Below are 11,988 nucleotides of genomic sequence, written 5' to 3'. Positions count from 1 at the left end.
TTAACTAATAAGAGTCCTGCTTTTCTATTTGTGAGTTCACATAAGGATGGTCTTTTGATTTTAATCCCACTTGCTCAATAAATTGAAATGCTTTGAATTATTGCCCATCTGTCCATAGTATATATCTTCAAACTACAAATTTTCCCTCAATGCCTTTGAAAATCAAGTTTAATATATAATTCTAAGCAATACCATAAATGCCAACCAAAAATTCTGGGAAGCAGACCTACACCTTCTGCAAATACTTAGCAACACTATGTCTTTGCTTTATCCCTGTTTGTGTGAATCATGGCCTTACCTTTCAGTGTTCTGGCTTTTGTCACTCTAGACCTCAGTCACTGCTATTGTCACTATAATTTTGTCAGAGAATTATCCAGGCAGTGCAGAATGGGCAGGAATACTCAGCACAGCAGTGTAATCTTTCACATTATCCTAATACCGTCTGGCTTGGCTGTATTAAAGTACGTAGCTCTAAGACAGGCAGCAGTGGAAATGTAATTTGCAAAGAATTATTGGAAGGCAGAGAGGCCCTAACGAGATGAGTAATTTAGAAGTCATGATACCAATCCTATTTCTCCCAGTAGATGCTTTGGCAGCTTACTGGTTTCTCACTTTCTCTCCATCCCACACCCGCTAATTTTCTGTGTTCGAAGGGTTAACAGCAAATCAGACTGAAGTGGCATGTATTACCATGTCTTCTGCATGACTGATACTGCAATCGATCTGCAGCGGTTCATTTTCTCTCTGGAATCTCTGCCTACTGAGAACAAATACAAACACATGTGGAACCAATAGGAAGCAGACCAAGAGGTTTAAGAGCATGTACCAACCTATGTCAGAAAGTTCTCACTTAACAGATGGGGCAATTAATAAAACAGTCAAGTGGTATGACTGCGTCAAGGTGCCTTTAAGTGCTAACAATCCTCTTTTGTCTTACTACTGTAGTGTGCAGATGGATTCCAGCTGAGAATAAGCAGTGCATTGTGCCCATGTTTGCCATCGTACAGTGTCACAGTATTTATAGGGTGCCAGGTGTCCAATGCCTATTATTTTAAGTACAAATAAGAAACTGGTTCCCTCCCTTCTAATTCCCCCCTGCTCTAGTATTTCAAGTGATGAAGTGATCACTAGTCAGGATAGAATTAAACTTTACAAGTAAATCAGCCTTTTTATCAATTTATAAAGGAAGGATTTGCCATAAAGTAAAGCTAGCATAATGCCGCCTCAGTTAACATGCATCTTTACTGTACTGATCGTACACAAGAAAGTGCTTTATAGGGTAGTGCATACCCCACAGTTATGCCTCATGACATCATATATTGATTCTCAGAATTAATCACATTCCCCTCTGGAGTATGAAATGCAAAACTGTCTATTTCCTATATAAGACTTTCAGGGACTTTTAACCAAGATTACTAGTCTGGATGTCCCCACAAATTCAGCTGTATTCCTCTGCACCTATGTCTCATGTTCATTCCCCTTTTCTTCTCTTCCTCTTCCCTTTTTCTTTCCAATTATCTTTTTTCTCAAAATTGAATATCATAGCTGGCATAGAACAACTTTCATTTTTGGAGAGGGCTGTTCTCAGCCACAAACAATTTTAGTGTCCTTTGAGATGAAAATGCTTTAAAAACACTTTTAGGCTCAAAAGAAGGTATAATAAATGTGATCTGTATTTTACATACATCATCAAACGTTACTTCTCAGTCGAGGTGAGGTTGTTTCCTCAGGATCACTGACTTAAACCTTGGAATCATCATATGCTGCCCAGCTGCCAGCTCTCGTGTTAGCACTGCACTAGAGAAGGGCATTCAGCAAGACACTTGATGCACAGGCAGCCTGATGATATTTTGAATTTTACTTTCTCCTTTTGTTAAACCACTGAATGGAGGAGTGAAATCTAACAAAAAGATACCATTGCAAGATATTGGCGTGTTGTAGTTCTACTGTTGTAAGGAATAAATATTTGATTATAGTCACTTTACTGCTTTTTCATAACATACTGCATAATTAATAATTTAGTTATCCAGTGAGTTGTGCATTATTGGTTTTATTATTGTTATTGCTATAATGCTTTTTACCTCAAGTATGGATCAAAAAAAATGGAAGACTGATTTATATCTCAGAACAGACAAGAAAGAATATCCTTTTTTCAGCTTCAGAAATATTCTGCTGATGGTAAAAATGGAGGAAAAATATGTTTATTTTGATCTTTATTCCTCCTTTATTTTGCACACAACAATGGCATTGCCTTAAACTATTTTTCACTCTGGTGAGTAAGGTTTGCAAGATCAAGTCCTGGCTATTATAAATGTAATGAGCCTGTCATCTCACAAAAAATTGATGGAGCCACCCCCACCCATTTGTGAAATCATTAAATTAGATGCCACTCACAGGGAAATCTCTTACTATGACTGATGATGTCTACATGCAATTTCCCCAATGATATTTGCTCCAATTCCAAATAGAATTTGCTGCTGGTTTTTCTTTCACTATTCTGTGTTCACTCAGCTTATACACCAGCTAATCAGTTCACCATAAGGAGAATCTTTTTACTCAGAGAAGGCTTTTAATTAAGGCTGGAGAGCATTGTAGGAAACTCATGTTTGTTCAACATTTTACAAAAAGGCTGTAGAATCAAAGACCAAGTCTCTAAAATAAACTAATTGCAAACACTCATAAGCTTGAATCTGGAGTAAAAAAGAAGCTTCAGCCAACCCTAACCAAACTGAGTCACACAGCTCCACTAGTGCAAGTTAGTCCTTTAGACAGCAAGCTTGATGGGCATCTCCCAAGCTGTTGTAGACTCACCTGTGTGGACTGAGAGAGTAGCATGTTGCCTCACCTGCCCATACCTTTGCGCTGGGCTGCAGAGCATGTAGACAGAGGTAGATTTACTGCCATGTCTACAATATGACATCCTTGATCAAACATCCACTAGCCACTTGCAGTATAAAGGCATAACAATGCTAGCGGAAGGACAAGTATATTAAATTTACATAATAAAAATTACACCGTCCTTTCCTCCTCTGTATTATTTACTGTCTTTTTCATGACTGTGGTCTGGCACTAAAGAATCTGTAGGATTCCGTTTGGTTAAAGCTGGTTGATTTCTTTGTTTTATGCTTTGCATGCAATGTTTGTAGGTTAAGACACATTTGGAGGATAAATAGCCATACTGGAGTTAGACTGGATTCTCCTTATCTGTTCCAACACACCTAGGACACCTAGTGTATCTGCGCATAATTAAGGGTGTAAATGTCTCTACAGTGATCCATGGACATGTAGATGTCTCATCTGCACAGGAAAGAAAGGAGCTGTAGACACAGCACATCAGATAATTCTTTTAAAGTTTAACAGTATTGTGGCAATATACTAATGTCCAGAGGGTTGATGTGTTCAGTGATTTCCATAAATTTGTAGCTCTTGTCTTTCCTCAGCAGTATCTTCTCCACATTTCAACTTACCTTGTCATTTTTGCAGCATAATAGCCCTTGTATGGCTGACAGATCCTGAGTAGGTGGAAAGCATACAACTCCAGAGGAACACCCAATTTTGTTATGGTTTAACCCAGCCAACAAATAAGCACCACACAGCTGCTTACACAGTACGGCACAGTGGAATGGGGAAGAGAATTGAAAGAGTGAAATCAAAAAGACTCATGGGTTGAGATAGAGACAGATCAAGAGGTATAGCAGAAGTCACACATACAAGCAAAGCAAAACAAGGAATTAATTCACTGATTCCCATGGACAGTGTTCACCCATCCCCAGGAAATCAGGGCTCCATCACAAATAACAGTGTCTTGGGAAGAAAATGCCACAACTCTGAATGTCCCACTTCTTCATTCTCCCCCCAGCTCAATATGGTGAGCATGACACTACATGGTACATTATATTCCTTTGGTCAGTTGGGGTCAGCTGTCCTGGCTTGCTGCCACCCAACTTGTACACCCCCAGTGCACTCAGTGGGGTGGTGAGGAGTGGAAAGGGCCTTGATGACGTGTCAGTGCTGCTTAGCAGTAATAAGGACATCCGCATGTTATCAACACTGTCTCTGGCACAAATCCAAAACACAGCCCCATACCAGCAGCTACTATGAAGAAAGTTAATTCTACTGGCTAAGACCAGTACAAATGTACACCAGCAGAAGTTCTGTTTTTCATTGGGTCTATCACTGTAAGGCAACACAAATGTCCTTATTTATGACCAAAGAACAGACACTCAACTTTCTCATTGTTATTCAAACTTGCTGCCAAAATTCATTATGCTCCTTGCTTGAACCACCATTGACATTAAGCAATTGCGGCTGCAAATGTGCCAGATGGTATTGCACACCAACGCAAAACTGACATCTTTTAGTTCAAGGGCTTTTCATGATAGCAAAAAATCTTTCACAGTTGAAAAAATTACAGAAAATTTACTGATATCTTCTCTTCCATCCCAAGATTTTTGGAAGCCTCTTTTAATTTCTTAATGTATATGTTTATAAGAATCAGATGTAGAGGTCACAACATTACAATTTCTTTTGTTCCCCAGACAGTCAATGAGCTCAGGATGAAATCAAACAAAAACCAAATATCACAGATTTTCCCATGTCCTGTGCACAGTTCCTTCAGAGAAAAGAGAACTGATTCATACCTTTACCATCACACTCTTGGTCTTGCATGTTTTGAACCCCTTTTTTTATGAACTACCTTCAATTTACTTCGGTAGTTTCAGAAGATGCTATTGGACCTCACTGACGTGACAGTATATTTCTAGATATGCCTACTGGAAAGAGTAGGAAAAAAACGCATATTCCACTTCCCAGTTTTGACTGTCGGCAAATGCAGCCTGATTCGGCAATCCCCTCCTGATAAGCCTTACCTGCTCATGTGCTGTATAGATGGCTGAACTAGTTATCTGGTTGCCCATATAGATGTAAAAAACTCATAAATTGCTCCAGATTGCTTTTCAGGAGAAAAACATCAGAGAGAGCCAGAAGGTTTTGAGATTGAAGGATTGCAGTCTAATGAAGAGCTCTCTCACTTTCCTTCATTGTAGGAGCTCCCAGGTTGCAGCACAGCTCTAAGAGTTTTGGAGAGTGAGTGAGCAGGAGACACTGCCCAGGTGGGTGGGAAATGTGCTTGTTCAGCACACATACTGCAGCTATGGCCAGCTGGACTTGTGCACAATGCCCTACAGAGATAAAACCTAAACTTCTGCATAATGCCAGGATGGCACTAGTACAACAAAAAAACCTGGTCTGATTTACAATTTGAGCTGTGATAGGCCCAAGAAGAAGGGCATCTGCACTGTACAATGATCATGAAGACAGACCAAGTTAATGTAGCAACTACTGCCGATACAGTGTACTAGAAATGAACCCCAATGGGATGAATGAATACAGATGGATGGTTTCAGCTCCATGCATGCTAAAATGTGGCTGAAGCACAGCGTACGAGAAAATAAATCTGTGTATAATGTGTCAGCTATATTAAGCCTCAGTTATATATTGAGCAATCGCACCCTCTACAAATCCCTCCCCTGACTTACCCCTGCAACTCATTAATCTAACAGCAAATATTTTAATAAAAGGTCCCTTTGGGTTTGTATCATGCCATTGTTTTGGGAAAACAAGTTTATAGTTTTTGTAATGTCCATCTTCCCTTCCCCAAACACTCTGTTTCCTGCCAATCATACGGGAACACAGAGTGCCAGGCACTTTGACAGGATGTTTGTTTGCTGCTGACGTTAGCCAAGTTGCAAGTCTCAGCACTTATATTGAAAATCCAAGCGTAAGAAAATGTCTCAAACAATTATTTTAACATTAGTAGGGTTGTTTATACTTTAAATGAGCAATAGATTATTCCCAAGTGAGGAAAACTTGCTGGCGAACCCATAATCTTCTACAGTTTTCATATTCTGATAGTTCTGTAGAACAGATACCAAACATAAAATGTACTTTTAAACACAACTAGGCCTTTGCCGTATTGTTATTAAAGTAATAGATAATACTAGTATTCCACAGGCTGAGAGGTCTGAAAACTATTTCTTTTTTTTTTTTTTTTTCTCCAAATTAATCTAAAATAGTCACTATGTAGCATTCCACAGGCAAGCTTCTACTCTGATTACAAGACATTATAATTTCAGGACATCAAATATTGGTGTAACAGTGTGAGATACAGTGGAAAGACAATCAAATGAGCTTTCCAGGGAACTAACTAATTTACTATGTGTTTTCTATGTGTTTTCTGCTCCATTCTCTATTGCTAGCCTTCTTGTGAATCTTCCACATGAAATACAACTGGGTCATGTTTGCATCCCTATGACAGAAGAGGCTGGGTTACTTTATACAAAATAGTGAAAATTGTGCCTGTTTGGACAGAAGAAAGTAAAGACTTCAGGATGAATGAGATCCCCATAACTGGTTAAACAGTAATAAGTGTAGTATTACTACTCTGCATTAACTAAAAAGCCACGCAGCAAGAAGGATTAATTCAGAACATAAATGTTCACCCTTGTCACTTGTTACAGAATTATTCTATTTGCAGGCTTATGTCCCTCTCTGCCAATCCATTCTTAAGTGTTGGAAAGGTTCCCTCAATATTGTATGCCTTCATATATATCTCAAGTATAGCGAGTGTGCTCAGACTCAGAGTCTTATTTTTTTCCTCAAAAAGGCAATATGTGACTACAACTACATTACCATTTGGTAAAGGACTCTAAAAGGCCACAGGTTCCTAAAGACATATTTCAGAATATCCCAAGATTCAATTTCAGGTAAGAATATGACTCACTAATTACCAGATGTATGTTTGTGAGATGTATGCAGTGAAATCACTGCACAACTCTTAATGATGTCATGGAGTGTCTCTATTCCCAAAGTAACAAATGCTTACCTTCTAGGCATGTATGTATTTCCTAGGTTTCCAGCTTTAAAGCAATCAGCTGCATTACCCCAAAATGTCTTTCGATGACTGGACTTGTTGGTAAAAAAAGAAAAAACAGTAGTAGAGAAGCCCTCAGGGTGAGGCTTTCCCAAATTGTAGATTTGCACATATTTGGAAGGGGCCAATAACTGAACCTGAAGACATCTGTAATAGAGTACTGACCCAGGAACAGAAAGAATAATCAGCTTCAATAGACAGTGCTGATTGGGTTTTTTCTGCTATTGACTGGCTAGTCAAATTGACTTTGTGGAGATATAATTCTAACTGAGCAAGAATAATATTCTACGTAAACAGAAACATACTTGTGTCATAGTTCATTTAGCCTGCCTCTTCAGCAGTCTCTCCTCTGTCTTAATGGTCTGATACGAGCATAAGTTGATTATCTACTGGCTCCCCTTTCTGTATGTCCAGTATAAAAGCCTGATCTTTCATCCTGGCAGCCTCAATGGTCTGAGGCCATAGTGACCTCTCAAGTCCACATGATTTGCAGCTTCTCCAAATAACTGCAAATCCCGTATGTGGAAATTATCTATGTCTTCAGTGAATCTTATAGAAACAAAGTCTTTTGTTTAAGGACCTTACAAGGACTCAGAACAGGAAAAGTGGGTTTCTTTTGCTGCCAGCAGTTTCATGTTATGTTGTAGGGTATATTACTTTGACTTCCCATCTGTATCTGGACTGAGTAGAGGATAGATGTCACTACACATGCCATGATCCTATGCTCACAGTTGTCAGGACTGGGCTGTGGTTAAAGTACTCCCTTGCTCTACTGGGCCCATACCCTTTGGCAAAAATATAGGCACAGCATAGTGCCATTCTTGTTCTTGGTCTTCCCTTTAACAGAGCACTGGAACAATGTAGTAGTAGATTTGGGAAGCACTCCTAGGACCAGATATGGCCTTTGTCATAATTGTTCATTTGTAGACAGACAGAAAAAATATTTGTTACCTTCTGCATTTCGACTCCTTAGATTTAAAGGTTTGTTTTAGATACTGAGCAGCAAGGTTTTGTAAACAGAAGTTATGTGTCTTTATAATATGTACTTACTGCATCTTCTGAGTAGGCAGAGGATTTCAGTGTATCATACACACAAAATGCTGATAATGACATGCATTTTTTGTGCAGCTGTGAAAAGCTCTGCTTGAGATCAGAGCATGCTCTAGGCCGACCATTTCATTGCCCTGTGAAAAAACAGCCTTCCATATCAGCTGTTCTCCCACAGCAAAACATGAATAATAACAAATGCAGAGAGAGAACATGCAAAGAGAATATAATAATATGAAGGAAAAAATCCAGCCCCCTTTAAGTAACAAGAGTTTGGGTTTTTTTCTGTTCCATGCTGTACTTTAGTATTTAGGTACTGTAATGAATGAATGTCTAACTAAAACAGATACATCAGCTAGATTAAACTGGCAGCATTCTCTTTTTCTTTTTTTTTCCTTTTCTTCTTATTTCCCATGGCTGCAAATATCTGTTACTACTGTAACACGACTTAGAGGAATTTTCTTTTTCAAGACCATAGAGGTCACTGACCATATTGTTCTACCCAGGCGTTTTAAAGTGGGGACCCCAAAAACAGAATGAGAATGGGAGGGGTACTTCCTTACAACTTCAGGGAAAAATTATTTTCAGGAAAAAATGCACCAGAAATCCTAGCACCAACTTTAGTTACAGTTCAAAGAAAAGTAAAAGCAAAATTTAAATGGTATGACTGAAATCTCATTTAAAAATAGGGTCACACAGCTATTGAAAATATTTAAAGTTTCAAAACTAAGCTGTAGCCATTCCATTTTACAAACCCTGCAAACAACAAAAGAAAAATGGGCTTCTTACAATAGGAAGCAGACTTCACAAAAAAAAAACAGAAGGGAAAAAAAGGAAAAAAATAATGAAACCAGGGGTTAAGTGAATTTAGTTTTGTTCCTTATATAAGTTTTGGTGTTGTAAAATATGGCACATTTTGTACTGTTGGTTCACTCAGAAAGCCAAACAGAAACTTGTCATCATGGTTTGGAGAGCACAAGGCCTCTCCTTTCTCATGTTTCAACTAAACAGTCTCCACTTGGGCTGAGGAACATATCATATATCATAAATCACTCTCTGATAGATATTTGGCAGCCAGTCAGAACCCCAGGCTATTCAACATACAGTATGGAACATTTTTAAGGTGGAATCTAGATTTTGTAACTTAAAGACTTAATAATATCTCAAAATGTTGTACTACTTTCTGGTACAAAAAAAAAAAAAAAACAAAAAAAAAAACCCTAGGAAAGCAGAATTCTCCATATGGTTTTAGGTTCTGAATAATGCATGCACATGTACATACATACATATGTACTTACAATGAGTCATGGAACTGTAAACCTGGAGGGCTTATTCAAATGAATGAAAATGAAAAATAAATTAAGGAGCATGATTACAGCTAACCCTTATGCCTATGAAATAGCAAAGTACTGGAATCTGTTTTTCATTGGTTAAAGGTCTTAACTATATCATTGCCTTGGAAAGCAAGAGGTTTTAGGACACCCAAGCACATGTAGTCCAGATTCTGGTGGTTTTGATAAGATTTCATCCAAAGGTTTTTATCTTCTCATTAATGGAATGCCATGTGTGCACGAGGTGGAGAGAGAACTGATGAGAAATATGGTGTTGAGTACATAACTGATGGTAATTAACCCCTTCATCAAAGTGCATCACTGGTCAGTTCAGGAAGGCATGCTTTATCATCATTTCAGGGCAGTGGCAGCTACTAGGAAGTGTGCACTGACTGACAAGGTTATGGAAGAACAGTTTGCCTGGGTTTGTGCAGTGTGTCACGGGACACTTATGGGTTAACTTTATGTTTTTGGAACGTGTCACGGTGTTCTCAATGTACTCAGACTGAGCAGTTCTTAGAAGGGTGAAATGGAAACAGGAGGAATTGCAAAGCATGTGGTATGGGGGTTGGATTGGAAGAAACAGAGACACATGAGGAAAAAAGAAAGCTGCTGCACAAAGTCCAAAGCAAGTTATATTAAAATTAGGTATTTACTGAGTTTTTTGAAGAACAAAATATTGAGTTCTAAATATGTTTTAAGATTTAGGCTCCAATCTTATTAACATGTGGGACAGTGAAACAATTGCACTTAAAAATAATTTTGTTCAAACTGAATTATGCCACTTTTGTTAAAATTATGCAACGTTTTTCAATGTTTTGTTTTGTATAAAATGAGAATATGAAAAATTATAACTCAGTCACTACTTTGGCTGTGACTGTGACAACCTGAGATTCTATGCTGAAAAACCACACCATTTATGCTTAAATCCAATTACTACTTGATTGTCTAACTTAAGTCAAGGACAAGGAATACAGGACAAGGAACCCCGGGCCTTCCAATCATAAAACACTTAAAATTTAGATATTTTGCATATTAACCTCTCTCTCTAAAGTTTTCTAAAGCTTAGCATATAAAATTTAATTAGCAATAAAATTTGCACATGTCCAAAATGGTCGGTACAATGAAGTGGAACACAGATGATCTTCCTTGTTATTTACAAGTTTGATAGTTTCACTCTTCATCTGGTTTCTAGCTGATATAATGCATTAGTGAAAATATACTTTTCTATTCTATAAAAAGACAGTTTTCTGACTAGGTAGCAGGCTATTTAAAACATCAAGTAATGAAGTATTTACAAATTTCTGTCCTTGCTGCTCCTTCAATTCACAGTCTAAATGATTAACATCCTGTTTATATAGATGCATATGCCTACTCAGACATCCTACAATAACACATTACAGAGGTCATATAGTTGTTTCTATTCTAACCTTCTTTTCCTGTACCTCTGAATTTCAATTTATCACTTTTCAGTCTTGAAAAAGACTGCAGAACTTTGCATTCTTGGTTTATACCTGGAGGAGGCTATTTATTTATTGCTTTGCAGTTCAAGCAGGTCGTGCTTAGCCCCTGCAGAACTCAGGATTTCCTACCCAGGATTTCTTGTTGTATAAATACATATGTGCATGTTTATAAATGATGTTGTACTCTGAGAACTTTGATAAGGGTAAAAAAAAAAGGTACAGAGCACAGATGTGTCTGTGCTTTACAACCAAGTTTCCAATTTCCTTCTAAGAGTTTGTAAATATATGTATTTTAAAAAAATAGCAATTTAACATTAATTATTCATTAATACCATAGCTGCAATAAATTAAAAAAAAGTATAACCTAATAGACAGAGGTATTGCATGCAGTATTAAAGCCTGATAATCTGGACTGAATGTCCATGCAAATAAACATAACTAATCCTGTAGTTTGCAGAACAATTTGAATATATAACAAAAAGTTCTACCTTTTCAACAGTTAAGGAGATAATGTTCTCCTAAATGCTTCATATATATGTTTTCTTTCATAAAATCATAGAATTGTTAAGATTGCAAAACACCTCTAATATCATTGTGTTCAACTCTTAACTGAGCACTGCCATATTTACAGTTAACCCATGTCCCCAAGTGCCACATCTACATCTTTTTTTTAACACTTCCAGGGCAAGTGATTCCATCACTTCCCTGGCAGCCTATTCTAGCCTATTCTATATTAAAGATAACACTTTGTTCCTTTCACCTGTGTCTTAGATCTCAGGTTACTTCTAACACCTGAGGATATTTTATGTTCATGCCTAAATCTTCAAAAGACTTTTTTAAGTCTACCTATAAAGCTAAAATTAGGTGTCTACTGACACTGAAAATCAGTAACCTGGGTAACTAATCTATAAGGTATCTTTGAAAGTGTTAGGCTTTTTCTACTGAATAAATTATTAACTTATAATCAAGCTTTTCATTTTAGTCTTCAACTTCAGTCTGAAACAGAGGAAAGGAAAAATTTCTCTTCCTAAGTTATCTTTGAACAGCACCAACTCATGCAAACCTTTTAGGGCTGGGACTATTAAGAGGGAAATAAAATTCAGTAGACTTGTTACATTGAACTCTAGAATTTGATTCACACCTCATTATGATTCCTCTCCACTTCTTTTCTATCCAACGATTATTTATAAAGAACTGAAAATATATCAGTAGGGGA

The sequence above is a fragment of the Corvus moneduloides genome, chromosome Z (genome assembly GCF_009650955.1).
Source record: "Corvus moneduloides isolate bCorMon1 chromosome Z, bCorMon1.pri, whole genome shotgun sequence".
Taxonomy (NCBI): domain Eukaryota; kingdom Metazoa; phylum Chordata; class Aves; order Passeriformes; family Corvidae; genus Corvus; species Corvus moneduloides.
The sequence above is the reverse complement of the archived record's forward strand: the minus strand, read 5'-3'. Positions refer to the sequence as shown.